Raw genomic sequence first — 15,823 nt, forward strand, 5'->3', positions numbered from 1 at the left:
AGTGTCTATGGGGTCATATTGCACTTCCCAAGGCTTCCACTAGATGTCAACAGTCTTTAGAATGTGGTTTGAGGCTTCTGCTGTAAAGTGGGGGCGAATGAGAGCTGATTCAACCAGAGGTCTGTCAGAGTGGCATGAGCTGATCATGCGTGCACACGTGAGAGCGACCTGCGTTCCATTGCAATTCTAAAGACAAAGGAATTCTCCGGTTGGACCATTATTGAAGATTTATGTTAAAAACATCCTAAAGATTGATTCTATACATCTTTTGACATGTTTCTATGAACTGTAATATAGCTTTTTGAACTTTTCGTCTGAACTTTCGCCTGGACTTTCCTGCGCCTCGTGAATTTGGATTTTTTTTACCAAACGCGCTAAAAAAAGGAGGTATTTGGACATAAATTATGGACTTTATCGAACAAAACAAACTGGGATTCCTGGGAGTGCATTCTGAAGAAGATCATCAAAGGTAAGTGAATATTTATAACGCTATTTCTGACTTTTACTGACTCCACAACATGGCGGGTATCTGCATGGCTTGTTTTTGTGTCTGAGCGCCGTACTCAGATTATTGCATGGTTTGCTTTTTCCGTAAAGCTTTTTTGAAATCTGATACAGTGGTTGCATCAAGGAGAAGTATATCTATAATTCTGTGCATAATACTTGTATCTTCAATCAAAGTTTATTATGTGTATATTTGTAAATTGATGTGGCTCTCTGAAAATTCGCCGGATGTTTTCGAGGCACAACATTACTGACCATAAAGCGCCAATGTAAACAGATTTCTGGATATAAATATGAACTTTATCAAACAAAACATACAGTGGGGCAAAAAAGTATTTAGTCAGCCACAAATTGTGCAAGTTCGCCCACTTAAAAAGACGAGAGAGGCCTGTAATTTTCATCATAGATACACTTCAACTATGACAGACAAAATTAGAAAAAAAGATTTTTAATGAATTTATTTGCAAATTATGGTGGAAAATAAGTATTTGGTCAATAACAAAAGTTTATCTTAATACTTTGTTATATACCCTTTGTTGGCAATGACAGAGGTCAAATGTTTTCTGTAAGTCTTCACAAGGTTTTCATTTAAAAAGATGAAAAAGAGAATGGTTTATCCAACATCTAGATGTAAATCTGATAATTGAAACGTGTACACAAACAGAGATACAGTAATGTGGGTCTCCTGTCTTTCATGAGGTCACCGAATGAAACAACTTCATCATGACTGTCCCTTAAGTGTCCACGGACCACTCCCACATTCTCAAAAATGTGGGACTTTTGATGTCCAAGGGTCTCTCTGTGTTCCACAGTTTACATTCCAATCTCGAACACTACAGATCATAGAGGCAGGGTATTTTATGACCGCCATAAAACAGCCGTCTTCCCGCTCTCCCCCTCCACGAGAGAGAGCACGCTGTAGAGTGAACCCACTGTAACCTGATCCTTCAGATCGTCACAGGATAGTTATGACAACAGTCTCTGTCGCCCTCTGGTGACAGGTGGAACCATGAGAGAGAGAGAGAGAGAGAGAGAGAGAGAGAGACAGAGAGACAGAGAGACAGAGAGAGACTGGATGAATGAATGATAGTCAGATTTAATTTTAAAAACTACAGAGAGAGAACTGGCAATTTACATTTTACATTATCTGCCACTTGGTCCCGGTGAGGCATGTGTGCTCCTAAGACATTCACTGTTTTTTGTTTTCATCTTATTTTAGAGAGGTATTAGAATAATAGATGAAAAAAAGATAACATCAAATTCTATTAGAGACATGCCTAGCAAAGTTCAATTTAGCAAGGAATGGAGACAAGTGTTCAGGAACAGGCTTATTCTTAAAATGTCTGTAGTCATCATGTATACAATGTAGGTCCAAGTAGGGCACTGACCTTTTTAGCACAGTAGATATAAACTGCCATTTTCAGTCCTCTATATAAAGGTGTTCTATCTCCATCAGAGTTATTTCAGAGCACAATGCACAATGCAGTGGATTGAAGCTCCATCAGTTATCAGAGATTTCTTCACTCCTACAGACCATCGTTCCTTCTGCCCACATACACCCCCTACATGCCCTAGCTATCACTTCCTGGAGTGATAGAGCATGGAAAACACAGAGAAATAAAGAGCTTGATTGTGCCATGAATGGCCTGTGTGCTGTATCATCTTCACCTTTCCTGGCTCGCCTCCATTGGTGTTTCATTACAATAACAGACTTGCACCATCAGATAAGACTGGTGATGTGTGGCAATCTGCCATGGAAATCCAATTCCACAAACCTGACTGATCTATCTTACCCAATCTCTTCTCCCATATACTGAATAGGGAGGACATACAAAAACAAGAGATTGTCATTGTGAGGAAATTGATCTCAGCTATCTGTCTCAAAAAGCCATGGTTTTAGAGGCTGTATTTGATCCAGTTCTATTCACTAAACAAGCAAAACAGAAGGAAAGAGTTCCTGTTCTTACTCACGCATACCTCTTTTACAATCTGAGAAACTGAGTGTTAAACATGACAGGGAGGCAGACGAAGGAGGGAGGGATAGGAGAGTAGAGAATAAGAAGAGAGGGAGAGCACTGGGTGGCAAAAAGTACAAACACTGCACTCATATGTCACTGTGATTTGATTATAGAGCCCTCCTCTGCAGCCAAAGCAAATAATCCCCTTCCTTATTACCTCAGAGCAGAGGAGTCCCTGACAACCCGCCAGTAAACACTGGCAATCACTAAGGATGTGTTCATTGTGTGATTGGGCCTGTTGGGCCTGTCTGCCATGTGGGAGAGGGTTCAGAGGATCTTACAACAGTGTCTGGTTTCGAGGGACGTGAGACACAAACACACAAAAACATACACACACCCTTTATTCTTTCATACGTTGTTCATTGAAGGTGAGTCCACTGTATGGACTGTGATGTTATACATGCTATAAAACATTTGTGATCACGATGATAAAAAAGGTAAATGGAGAAACAACATTTTAAACTTTTTACCTGTGGCCGTGGAAGTTAACCTAGGGCTGGGGGCTTCACTTTTGTCTTTCCTCATGCTGTATTGTTGCTACAAATCCCTTAAACAGTAGTCTTTCCTCCATAAGATAATATACAATTAGTAAAAACTGCTGTTAAAGACAGTGAAAACTGTATTGCACTTCCCTTAAAACTTCTTATGGCTGGGGGGCAGTATTGAGTAGCTTGGATGAATAAGGTGCCCAGAGTAAACTGCCTGCTCCTCAGTCCCAGTTGCTAAGATATGCATATTATTATTATGATGTCTGTGAGTACAACAGAACTCATATGGCAGGCAAAAACCTGAGAAAAAAATCCTACCAGGAAGTGGGAAATCTGAGGTTGGTCGATTTTCAACTCAGCCCCTATTGAAGTTACAGTGGGATATTGGTCATCTTGCACTTCCTACAGCTTCCACTAGATGTCAACCGTCTTTAGAAACTTGTTTGATTCTTCTACTGTGAAGTGGGGCCGAATGAGAGGGGAATGAGTCAGAGGTCTGGCAGCAGTCACGCGCTGGTCATGCGCATTTCACATGAGAGGTATCTCCTGTTCCTTTGCTTTTCTTAAGACAAAGGAATTCTCCGGTTGGAATATCATTGAAGATTTATGTTAAAAACATCCTAAAGATTGATTCCATACATCGTTTGACAAGTTTCTACGGTCTGTAACGGAACTTTTTGACATTTTGTCTGGAACTAGTGAACGCGCTTCGTGAGTTTTGATTTGTTTACCAAACGCGCTAACAAAAGTAACTATTTGAACATTAATGATGGACATTATCGAACAAAACAAACATTTATTGTGGAACTGGGAGTGCATTCTGATGAAGATGATCAAAGGTAAGTGAATATTTATAATGTTATTTCTGACTTCTGTTGACTCCAACATGGTGGATATATGTATGTGTTCTCTGAGCACCTTTCTCAGATTATAGCATGGTTTGCTTTTTCCATAAAGCTTTTTTGAAATCTGATACAGCGGTTGCATTAAGGAGAAGTATATCTTTAATTCCATGTATAACACTTGCATTTTCATCAACATTTATGATGAGTATTTCTGTAAATTGACGTGGCTCTCTGCAAAATGACCTGATGTTTTTGAAACTACTGAACATAACGCGCCCAATGTATACTGAGAGTTTTTTATATAAATAAGAACTTTACCGAACAAAACATACATGTATTGTGTAACATGAAGTCCTATGACTGTCATCAGATGAAGATCATCAAAGGTTAGTGATTAATTCTATTTCTATTTCTGCTTTTTGTGACTCCACTCTTTGGCTGGAAAAATGGCTATGTGTGTTTTTGTGACTTGGCTCTAACCTAAACATAATCGTTTGTGGTGCTTTCGGTGTAAAGCCTATTTGAAATCGGACACTGTGGTGGGATTAAAAACAAGATTACCTTTAAAATGGTATAAAATACATTAATTTTAATTAGGAGATTTCTGTTGTTTTGAATTTGGCGCCCTGCACTTTCACTGGCTGTTGTCATATCGATCCCGTTAACGGGATTTCAGCCCTAAGAAGTTTAACAAAACCAGAAAACTTTCATAAACTGTTACGTAATCTGTTAATTACATACAAGAAATCAAAAATGTTTTCACAATTCACCTTCGGAGTTGATGAAACGTTTCCCAATAGGTTTTTTTCCAGTCGTATAAAATGAGCCACCCTGGGAAGGGAGTTGAATACATGACATTCAAGGCAACTCCCCACACAGGGTAAGTAGGAGCCTGAGCACGTCAGGGCCTTTTGTCTGACTATGCTCGTCACCAGAGTGACGAGCATAGTGGCTCACACTGACACCACTAGTGACTCACTTGCCAGGTGTGGAACAAAGACAGTGCCAATATTCTCACACACACATGTACAGTCATTAACACACACACACACACACACACACACACACCAGTAGCCTAGCACAGTTTCACATATCGTTTCTTTTTTGCGAAATCAGATTTATAGCTAATCTCATGCTATTTTACAAATTTTGCCATGAGGATAGGATTTGTTTTTGCTGTTTTATAGTTCAGGTAATCTTGAAAGACAGGACAATCTCACCTATTTTTTCCCACAAATTTTTGTCTAAATATTAATTTAGGATTTTAGAGAAATATGATGGTGTTGATCAAATCTCCGGACACATCTTTTAGGAATCAAAGTTTTGAGATAAATATTATTTAAAATCACAGAGATCTATTGCAAGAAAGTACATATGAGAATTTTTCAGTTAATATCAAATATTGCAATTTTTTGTATCAATCAGTTCCTTAAAGTCAAATAATGCAACAAAATAAAAATGTTATACGATAAAAATGTAATTTCTCTGCCGGACAAGGATTATCACGACTTTCAAGAATCCCTGAGCTAATTTCCTGCTATTCCACACATTTTATCATGAGGTTGGGAGAAAATTGTGCAGTTTTAAAGCTAATTTCCTGTCATAAAAAACCCCATGGCTAATGAAGCTCGTCGACCCCCCCCCCGCCAGCAACACACACAGTTAAACACACACAAACACTACCCCCTCCCCCCACACACATACAGTCACATGACACTCTAGTCATAACACCTGTGACTACCTGCATGGTGCTCTGTCTGACCTATAGTCAGAGATTCCCATGTGCAACCCCACTGAACTTCCTCCTCTGTCCCATCACTCGTTTTACTGCTGCCTGTCCACCTCCCTCCTGCTCCACTGATTGACTTCCTCTTCCACTTAAAGGTTGCACCTAATGTCACCTTCCCTGCTGGCGCCCACACAATTATGTTATCAAAAGCTTCTCATCCGGGTTTTTAACAAACTTACAGGAAGCTCCCGGGGGCTCTCCAGCATTGAGAGGGAATGTTCATCTCTCCGATATCTCTCTGTCTCTCTCGTTCTCTCTCTCTCTCACACGCCCCCACACGCCTACTAGTATTGTACACACAGAGATACTAAAAGATGCATAGCTTGATATGGAGAGCATGACTGTGAGATTGGGTAGATTACACAGTACGTAATCGAAGATAAATACCAATCATCTGTGGGGGTAATGAATTTGCAAACACTCAAGAACCAGAGATATCTATCAACATTAGGCTGTGTTTAAACACCTGCCTGTTCCAAACCAAGTCATGTTGCGGCTGCGCTTCAGGTTGAGTGACATCTGTTTAGAGCTGTGGCCCATTTATACAAGACTTAACTATAAAAAAAATTAAAAAAATACATCCCTATGCATATAGAGCATATGCTTATATCACTGATCAGAAAGTACTGGACAAAAACATAAACGCAACATTTAAAGTGTTGGTCCAATTTTTCATGAGCTGAAATAAATGACCACAGGAATGTTTCTTATCCACAAAAACTTTATTTCTCTTAAATTCTGTGCACAAATTTATTTACATCCTTGTTAGTGAGCATTTCTCCTTTGCCAAGATAATCCATCCACCTGACAGGTGTGGCAAGTCAAGAAGCTGATTAAACAGCATGATCACATCGGGACAATAAAAAGCCACTCTAAAACATTTAGTTTTGTCACACAACACAATGCCACAGATGTCTCATGTTGAGGGAGTGTGCAATTGGCATGCTGACTACAGTATTGTCCACCAAAGCTGTGCCAAAGATTTGAATGTACATTTCTCTACCATAAGCTGTCTCCAATGTCGTTTTAGAGAATTTGGCAGTACTCTCAACCAGCCTCACAACCGCACAACCATGTAACCACGCCAGGCCAGGACCTCTACATCCGGCTTCTTCACCTGTGGGATCGTCTGAGACCAGCCACGAGGAAAGCTGATGAAACTGTGGGTTTGCACAACTGAAGAATTTGTGCAAAAACTGTCAGAAACCTTCTACGGTAAGCTCCTTTGCACGCTCGTCGTCCCAACCGACTTCAGTGGGCAAATGCTCACCTTCGATGGCCACTGGCACGCTACCGGGAAGATGGTAGACAGCGTGTATGGTGTTGTGAGGGCGAGTGATTTGCTGATGTCAACGTTGTGAAGAGAGTGCTCCATGGTGGCAGTGGGGTTATGGTATGGGCAGACATAAGCTATGGACAATGAACATAATTGCATTTTATCGATGGCAATTTGAATGCACAGAGACATCGTGATGAGATCCCGAGGACCATTGTCGAGCCATTCATCCGCCACCATCACCTCCTGTTTCATGATAATGCATCGTCCCATGTCACTAGGATCTGTACACAATTCCTGAAAGCTGAACATATCCATTCTTCCATGGCCTGCATACTTTGACCATGTTTGGGATGCTCTGGATTGCCGTGAACAACTGCGTGTTCCAGTTCCTACCAACTTCGCACAGCCATTGAAGAGGAGTGGGACAACATTCCACAGGCCACAATCAACAGCCTGATGCGAAGTCTTATGCAAAGGAGATGTGTTGCGCTGCATGAGGCAAATGGTGGTCACACTGGATACTGACTGGTTTTCTGATCCACGCCCCTAGCTTTTTTTTTTAAGGTATCTGTGACCAACAGATGCATATCTGTATTCCAGTCATGTGAAATCCATAGATTAGGGCATAATGCATTTATTTCAATTGACTGATTTCCTTATATGAACTCTAAGTAAGTAAAATGTTTGAAATTGTTATGTGTTGCGTTTATATTTTTGTTGAGTGTATATTAATCGAGAAATCACTGAAATAATAGCTTAGTGTAATATATTGCATTGACGATACATGACGAAAAGTTTGATAATAAACCCTAGGACAGGAGAGAGAGGATGTAGTGATTCTAACTCCAGACAGAGAAAAGGCATCTATGGTGGTGCACACACAGTCAAGAACATTGTGCACTGTAAGGACACACTGTACAGTTAGCTTTTCTGCATGGTAATGATAAACCTCATGAATCCATAGTGATGTCTTATTTATGTCAGGGATGGGTTCTTTAGAGTTAACTACAGTGAGATGGTATTGTATGAACATGCCGCAGGGGTCATCCCAAACTTCCCTGGGAAAACGTTCCTCTTCCTCACAGGGTATCAGGACGTCCGTCGTGACAAGGCAAGATGAGGATGAGCTGCACACACCAGGAAAAGGGGATGTTAGAGAAGTGCACTGCAGATACACTGTAGCCCTGAAGACCCTGAGGAGGGGAGCACAAACAGTGGGGAGAACAAGTATTTGATACACTGCCAATTTTGCAAGTTTTCCTACTTACAAAGTCTGTAATTTTTATCATAGGTACACTTCAATCGTGAGAGACGGAATCTAAAACAAAAATCCAGAAAATCACATTGTATGATTTTTAAGTAATTAATTTGCATTTTATTGCATGACATAAGTATTTGAAACATCATAAAAGCAGAACTTAATATTTGGTACAGAAACCTTTGTTTGCAATTACAGAGATCATACGTTTCCTGTAGTTCTTGACCAGGTTTGCACACACTGCAGCAGGGATTTTGGCCCACTCCTCCATACAGACCTTCTCCAGATCCTTCAGGTTTCGGGGCTGTCTCTGGGCAATAAGGACTTTCAGCTCCCTCCAAAGATTCTCTATTGGGTTCAGGTCTGGAGACTGGCTAAGCCACTCTAGGACCTTGAGATGCTTCTTACAGAGCCACTCCTTAGTTGCCCTGGCTGTGTGTTTTGGGTCGTTGTCATGCTGGAAGACCCAGCCACGACCCATCTTCAATGCTCTTACTGAGGGAAGGAGGTTGTTGGCCAAGATCTCGCGTTACATGGCTCCATCCATCCTCCCCTCAATACGGTGCAGTCGTCCTGTCCCCTTTGCAGAAAAGCATCCTCAAAGAATGATGTTTCCACCTCCATGCTTCACGGTTGGGATGTGTCCTTGGGGTTGTACTCATCCTTCTTCTTCCTCCAAACACAGCGAGTGGAGTTTAGACCAAAAAGCTCTATTTTTGTCTCATCAGACCACATTAACTTCTCCCATTTCTCCTCTGGATCATCCAGATGGTCATTGGCAAACTTCAGACGGGCCTGGACATGCGCTGGCTTGAGCAGGGGGACCTTGCATGCGGTGCAGGATTTTAATCCATGACGGCGTAGTGTGTTACTAGTGGTTTTCTTTGAGACTGTGGTCCCAGCTCTCTTCAGGTCATTCACCAGGTCCTGCTGTGTAGTTCTGGGCTGATCCCTCACCTTCCTCTTATGATCATTGATGCCCCACGAGGTGAGATCTTGCATGGAGCCCCAGACCGAGGGTGATTGACCATCATCTTGAACTTCTTCCATTTTCTAATAATTGTGCCAACAGTTGTTGCCTTCTCGTCAAGCTGCTTGCCTATTGTCCTGTAGCCCATCCCAGCCTTGTGCAGGTCTACAATTTAACCCTGATGTCCTTACAGAGCTCTCTGATTTTGGCCATTGTGGAAAGGTTGGAGTCTGTTTGATTGAGTGTGTGGACAGGTGTCTTTTATACAGGTAACGAGTTCAAACAGGTGCAGTTAATACAGGTAATGAGTGGAGAACAGGAGAGCTTCGTAAAGAAACACTAACAGGTCTGTGAGAGCCGGAATTCTTACTGGTTGGTAGGTGATCAAATACTTATGTCATGCAATAAAATGCAAATGAATTACTTAAAAATCATACAATGAGATTTTCTGGATTTTTGTCTCTCACAGTTGAAGTGTACCTATGATAAAAATGACAGAACCTCTACATGCTTCGTAAGTAGGAAAACCTGCAAAATCGGCAGTGTATCAAATACTTGTTCTCCCCACTGTATGTTGATGCACTTTCCTCCAACTCTAAAAGGACACTCACATTCAAAGAACATATTAATGGGTACAGTGTGACAACAGCTTGGTACGTTGGTTAGACTAAGCCATGCTTTGTAAACCCACCTAGGTAATTACCCTCTTTGGGCGCCCCACCTCGACATCATCCGGTGAAATTGCAGGACGCAAAATTCAAAATACAAAATTCGTAATATTAAACATTCATGAAAATACAAGTGTCTTACATCGTTTAAAAACTTCTTGTTAATCCAGCCGCTTTATCAGATTTCAAAAAGGTTGACAGCGAAACCATACCATGCAATTATCCGAGGACAGCGCCCCGCATACAAAAGCATTACAAACATTTTCCAAACAAGCAGAGGCGTCACGAAAGTCAGAAATAGCGATAAAATAAATCACTTACCTTTGAAGATCCTCCGCTGTTTGCAATCCCATGGGTCCCAGCTACATAACAAATGGTAGTTTTGTTAAAAAATGTTAGGTTAGTTGGCGCTTGACTCAGTAATCCACCGGTTTCCCTCGTTCAAAATGCATATAAAGGAATTCCAAAAGTTACTAATAAACTTCATCCAAACAAGTAAAACAATGTTTATAATCAATCCTCAGGTACGCTATTATGTAAATAAATGATAAAATATAAAACGGAGAATAGCATGTTCATTACCGGAGATAAATAACGAAGTTCGCGCCCTCATCCATGCGAGCCACAATACCACAGCCAAAATGGGAGCCACCTAGAAAAATGACAAATTCTAGCTCATTTTTCAAGAAATAAGCCTGAAACTCTTTCTAAAGACTGTTGACATCTACTGAACGCCCTAGGAACTGCAATCTGGGAGGTATTCCTTCCCATAGACAGCCATTTCAATGAGTGGTGACCTCAACAACAACAAAAATTCTGAATGCACATTCTCCTCAGGTTTTTGCATGCTATATTAGTTCTGTTATACTCACAGACATTATTTGAACCGTTTTAGAAACTTCAGAGTATTTTCTATCCAATACTACTTATTATATGCATATCCTAGCTTCTGAGCTTGAGTAACAGGCAGTTTACTTTGGGCACCTCAGTCATCCAAACTTCCAAATACTGCCCCCTATCCCTAAGAAGTTTTTAAGTATATTTAAGTATGTAGTGCCAGTGTAAAAAAAGTATGCTCTTCCTTCAGAGGCTCGCTGGACAAATCCTAAGGTCATGGAAACATATTTACAGAGAACTCTAAGTTGCTATTCTGCCAAAACATGTCCTCCACTTAGGCCAAACACAACCAAATGAAAAATCCAACTCTAATATTATGCCAGGCAATTTACAAGTCCCTATATTTGGAAACCGTATATAGTGACTTACCACAGTGATGTTATAAGCATATTACAAAATTGTTACAGAAATGATCTTGCAGGAGAGAATATGAGAAATCCAACTGAAATACTACTTCAATACTAAAGTTAAGCCAAGATAGCGCCATACTCTATGGCTGCCGTCTTGAGAGCTCCGACCCAACTTATGCAAGTTTATCTTCATTTTCTTTGCACAAAATGTATCCCCTATCCTTTTTTATAATTGAGAAAACTTTTGAACATCAGATCGGCAGTAACCTCAATTTCGGCTTCAACTTCGACTCATCGGCCCTGGGCTCTTTACGTACCTCCGATCCAATCTTCGGGCTACCCAAGACGAAACACTTGTGAAAAAGAAGCAAAAGAGTGGGTATCCTGTTGAGACTACGGCGAAGGGAAAACCAACCACCACTTCCCTCCATTCTATTGGCCAATTTACAGTCACTTGACAATAAGATGGATGAGCTCTTATCTCGGATTTGCTATCAATTGGCCTTTTGTAATTGCAATCTTATCTGTTCTTCTGAAACATGGCTTTTGGACAAGATACCTCCCATGGCTAGCCAACTCGATGGATTCTCCATTCAGTGGACAGGACATCGGATTCAGGGAAATCCAAAAGGGGAGGGGAATGTCTATTCATATACAACAGATGGTATGCAGACTCTAGGAAATCTTGTCCCATTGTTCCCCTGTCTTGCCGACCCTTCTACCTCCAAGGGAGTTTTTATCTGTTATCATGACTAAAGGTCTTCAGGGTCCAAAAAGTTGGACCCGTTATGAAATTGACCTGGGGCTTTGCCACCCAGACCTGATATGCATTATATATATCTATACACAGTGCATTCGGAAAGTATTCAGGCCCATTGACTTTTTTTATTTTTTTTATTTTTTACATTACAGCTTTATTCTAAAATAGATTACATTGTTTCAGGCCAAAGAGTTCAATCATGGTTTCATCAGACCAAAGAATCTTGTTTCTCATGGTCTGAGAGTTCTTTAGGTGCCTTTTGGCAAACTCGAAACGGGCTGTTATTTGCCTTTTACTGAGGGGCTTCTTGTCTGGCCGCTCTCTACAATAAAGGCCTGATTGGTGGAGTACTGCAGAGATGTTTGTCCTTCTGCAAGGTTCTGCCATCTCCACAGAGGTATTCTGATGTTCTGTCAGAGTGAACATCAGGTTCTTGGGCACCTCCCTGACCAAAGCCCTTCCCCTCCGATTGCTCAGTTTGGCCTGGCGGCCAGCTCTAGGAGGAGACTTGGTGGTTCCAAACTTCTTCCATTTAAGAATTATGGAGGCTTCTTGGGGACTTTCAATGTTGCAGACATTTTTGGTACGCTTTGAGGGAAAGACGAACGAAGCAAAGTACAGAGAGATCCTTGATGAAAACCTGCTCCAGAGCGCTCAGGACCTCAGATTGGGGCAAAGGTTCACCTTCCAACAGGACAACGACTCTAAGCACACAGCCAAGACAACACGGGAGTGGCTTTAGGACAAGTATATGAATGTCCTTGAGTGGCCCAGCCAGAGCCTGGACTTGAACCCGATCGAACATCTCTGAAGAGACCTGAAAATAGCTGTGCAGCGACGCTCCCCATCCAACCTGACAGAGCTTGAGAGGATCTGCAGAGAAGAATGGGAGAAACTCCCCAAATACAGTTGGACCAAGCTTGTAGCGTAATACCCAAGAAGACTCAAGGCTGTAATCGCTGCCAAAGTTGTTTCAACAAAGTATTGCGAAAAGGTTCTGATTACTTATGTAAATGTGGTATTTCAGTTTTTTATTTTAATACATTTTCAGAAAATTGTTAAAACCTGTTGTTGCTTCTTCATTATGGGGTAGTGTGTATATGTGTCACTGGCCTACACACAATACCCCATAATTTGAAACTAGAATTATGTTTAGACATTTTTACAAATCAATGAAAAGCTGAAATGTCTTCAGTCAATAACTATTCAACCCCTTTGTTGTGTTAAATTCAGGAGTAAATATCTGCTCAACAACTCACCTAATAAATTGCATGGACTCACTTTGTGTGCAATAATAGTGTGTAACAATTTTTTAACTACCTCATCTCTGTACCCCACACATACAGTTGAAGTTGGAAGTTTACATACACTTAGGTTGGAGTCATTAAAACTCGTTTTTCAACCACTCCACAAATTACTTGTTAACAAACTATAGTTTGGCAAGTCGGTTAGGACATCTACTTTGTGCATGACACAAGTAATTTTCCCAACAATTGTTTACAGACAGATTATTTCACTTAGAATTCACTGTATCACAATTCCAGTGGGTCACAAGTTTACATACACTAAGTTGACTGTGTAACAGCTTGGAAAATTAGCTTGGAAAATTATAGAAAATTATATCATGGTTTTAAAAGATTCTGATTAACATCAATTGAGTCAATTGGAGGTGTACCTGTGGATGTATTTCAAGGCCTACAAACTCAGTGCTTCTTTGCTTGACATCATGGGAAAATCAAAAGAAATCAGCCAAGAAATTTTCAAATGCCTGAAGGTACCACGTTAATCTGTACAAACAATAGTACGCAAGTATAAACACCATGGGACCACGCAGCTGTCATACCGCTCAGGAAGGTTACGCATTCTGTCTCCTAGAAATTAACGTACTTTGATGCGAAAAGTGCAAATTAACCTTGTGAATATGCTGGAGGAAACAGGTACAAAAGTATCTATATCCACAGTAAAACAAGGCCTATATTGACATAACCTGAAAGGCCGCTCAGCAAGGAAGAAGCTACTGCTCCAGAACCGCCATAAAAAAGACAGACAACGGTTTGCAACTGCACATGCGGACAAAGAACGTACTTTTTGGAGAAATGTCCTCTGGTCTGATGAAACAAAAATAGAACCGTTTGGCCATAATGACCATCGTTATGTTTGGAGGAAAAAGGGGGAGGCTTGCAAGCCGAAGAACACCATCCCAACCGAGGAGCATGGGGGTGGCAGCATCATGTTGTGGGGGTACTTGCTGCAGGAGGGACTGATGCACTTCACAAAATAGATGGCATGATGAGGAAGGGAAATTATGTGGATATATTGAAGCAACATCTCAAGACATCAGTCAGGAAGTTAAAGCTTGGTTGCAAATGGGTCTTCCAAATGGACAATGACCCCAAGAATACTTCCAAAGTTGTGGCAAAATGACTTAAGGACAACAAAGTCAAGGTATTGGAGTGGCCATCACAAAGCCCTGACCTCAACCCTGTAGAAAATGTGTTGGCAGAACTGAAAAAGCATGTGCGAGCAAGGAGGCCTACAAACCTGATCCAGTTACACCAGCTCTGTCAAGAGGAATGGGCTAGAATTCATCCAATTTATTGTGGGAAGCTTGTGGAAGGCTACCCAAAATGTTTGACCCAAGTTAAACAATTTAAACGCAATGCTACCAAATACTAATTGAGTGTATGTAAACCTCTGACCCACAGGGAATGTGATGAAAGAAATAAAAGCTGAAATAAATCATTCTCTCTACTATTATTCTGACATTTCACATTCTTAAAATAAAAGTGGTGATCCTAACTGACCTAAGACAGGGAATTTTTACGAGGATTAAATGTCAGGAATTGTGAAAAACTGAGTTTAAATGTATTTGCAAAGGTGTATGTAAACTTCTGACTTCAACTGTATATACAGTATATATATTTGTTTTAATTGAACCTCTATTTAACCTTGCAAGTCAGTTAAGAACAAATGATTATTTACACTGACAGCCTACCGTTGTTTAACTGCCTTGTTCAGGTGCAGAACGTCAGATGTTTTACCTTACCAATGCTCTAACCACTAGGCTACAATGTGAGGTTCTCATGCATGGTAATAACTACATGTATATACAACTTGCGTCCTTGGCACCAAGTTACTATATTCTACTCAATACATAGGCTTCATTAATGTCGTTCAGACTGTTTTGAAGTTGATACAACTGGCTATGATAGCTGAGGTTCATAGCTAGGTTCTGATCTAGTATGTATAGTAAACGTTTGGGTCCATACACAGATTGGCTAGATAGTTAGCTACACATCCCTAGGCATATAGGTATTTTTTATCCTCCACTGCACAATAAGCAAGAACATAGCTAGCTAGCTACGTTATTTCATCTCTCTACCTTTACATGGCAAATATCAGCAAGGCAAGCTTACAAAATTGTTTATTCAATTTGCAGTAAATGCTTTAGCTAGCTAGATTATTTACATCCACTGTTTCACAAGACGACAGCCTGATTTGCTGGTTGTTTCAGGAGTTCCTAAAACATTAAACAACCAGAATTAGAATTACAATTTCATACTCATGTCACAACACCCATAAAGCTAGCCACCTAGCTGGCTAATGTTAGCTAGGCAGCTAGCTTGCTAAATCACAATTTTCGTAAATTAACTTTGATAAAAGAAATATACATAATTGTTTGTATCTACGTTAAGAAATATATTCCTGTCAATTGTACATTTTTTTGCATGATTCATTATGATGTTATAATCACTTATATTTGCTTCCATCCTAGTATTTTTGTCAGCCATCTTTGCTGAAGAAAGTCTTCAGCCCTGGGTCTCATAGCGTCAAAGTCGTCATGGGAACCACTCAATATGATTGGTCAACACCCAGCCGTCGCTGCTGGTGATTTGCATAACTTTGGGAAAAGTTTATTTTTCACCGCCTCCCATGCCACCTTCGCACCGCCCAAAGGTCCCCCGCCCTCTCCCCTTCTCACCTCTTTCCTTCCATT

Source organism: Oncorhynchus tshawytscha, linkage group LG12 (genome assembly GCF_018296145.1).
Source record: "Oncorhynchus tshawytscha isolate Ot180627B linkage group LG12, Otsh_v2.0, whole genome shotgun sequence".
NCBI classification, from domain to species: domain Eukaryota; kingdom Metazoa; phylum Chordata; class Actinopteri; order Salmoniformes; family Salmonidae; genus Oncorhynchus; species Oncorhynchus tshawytscha.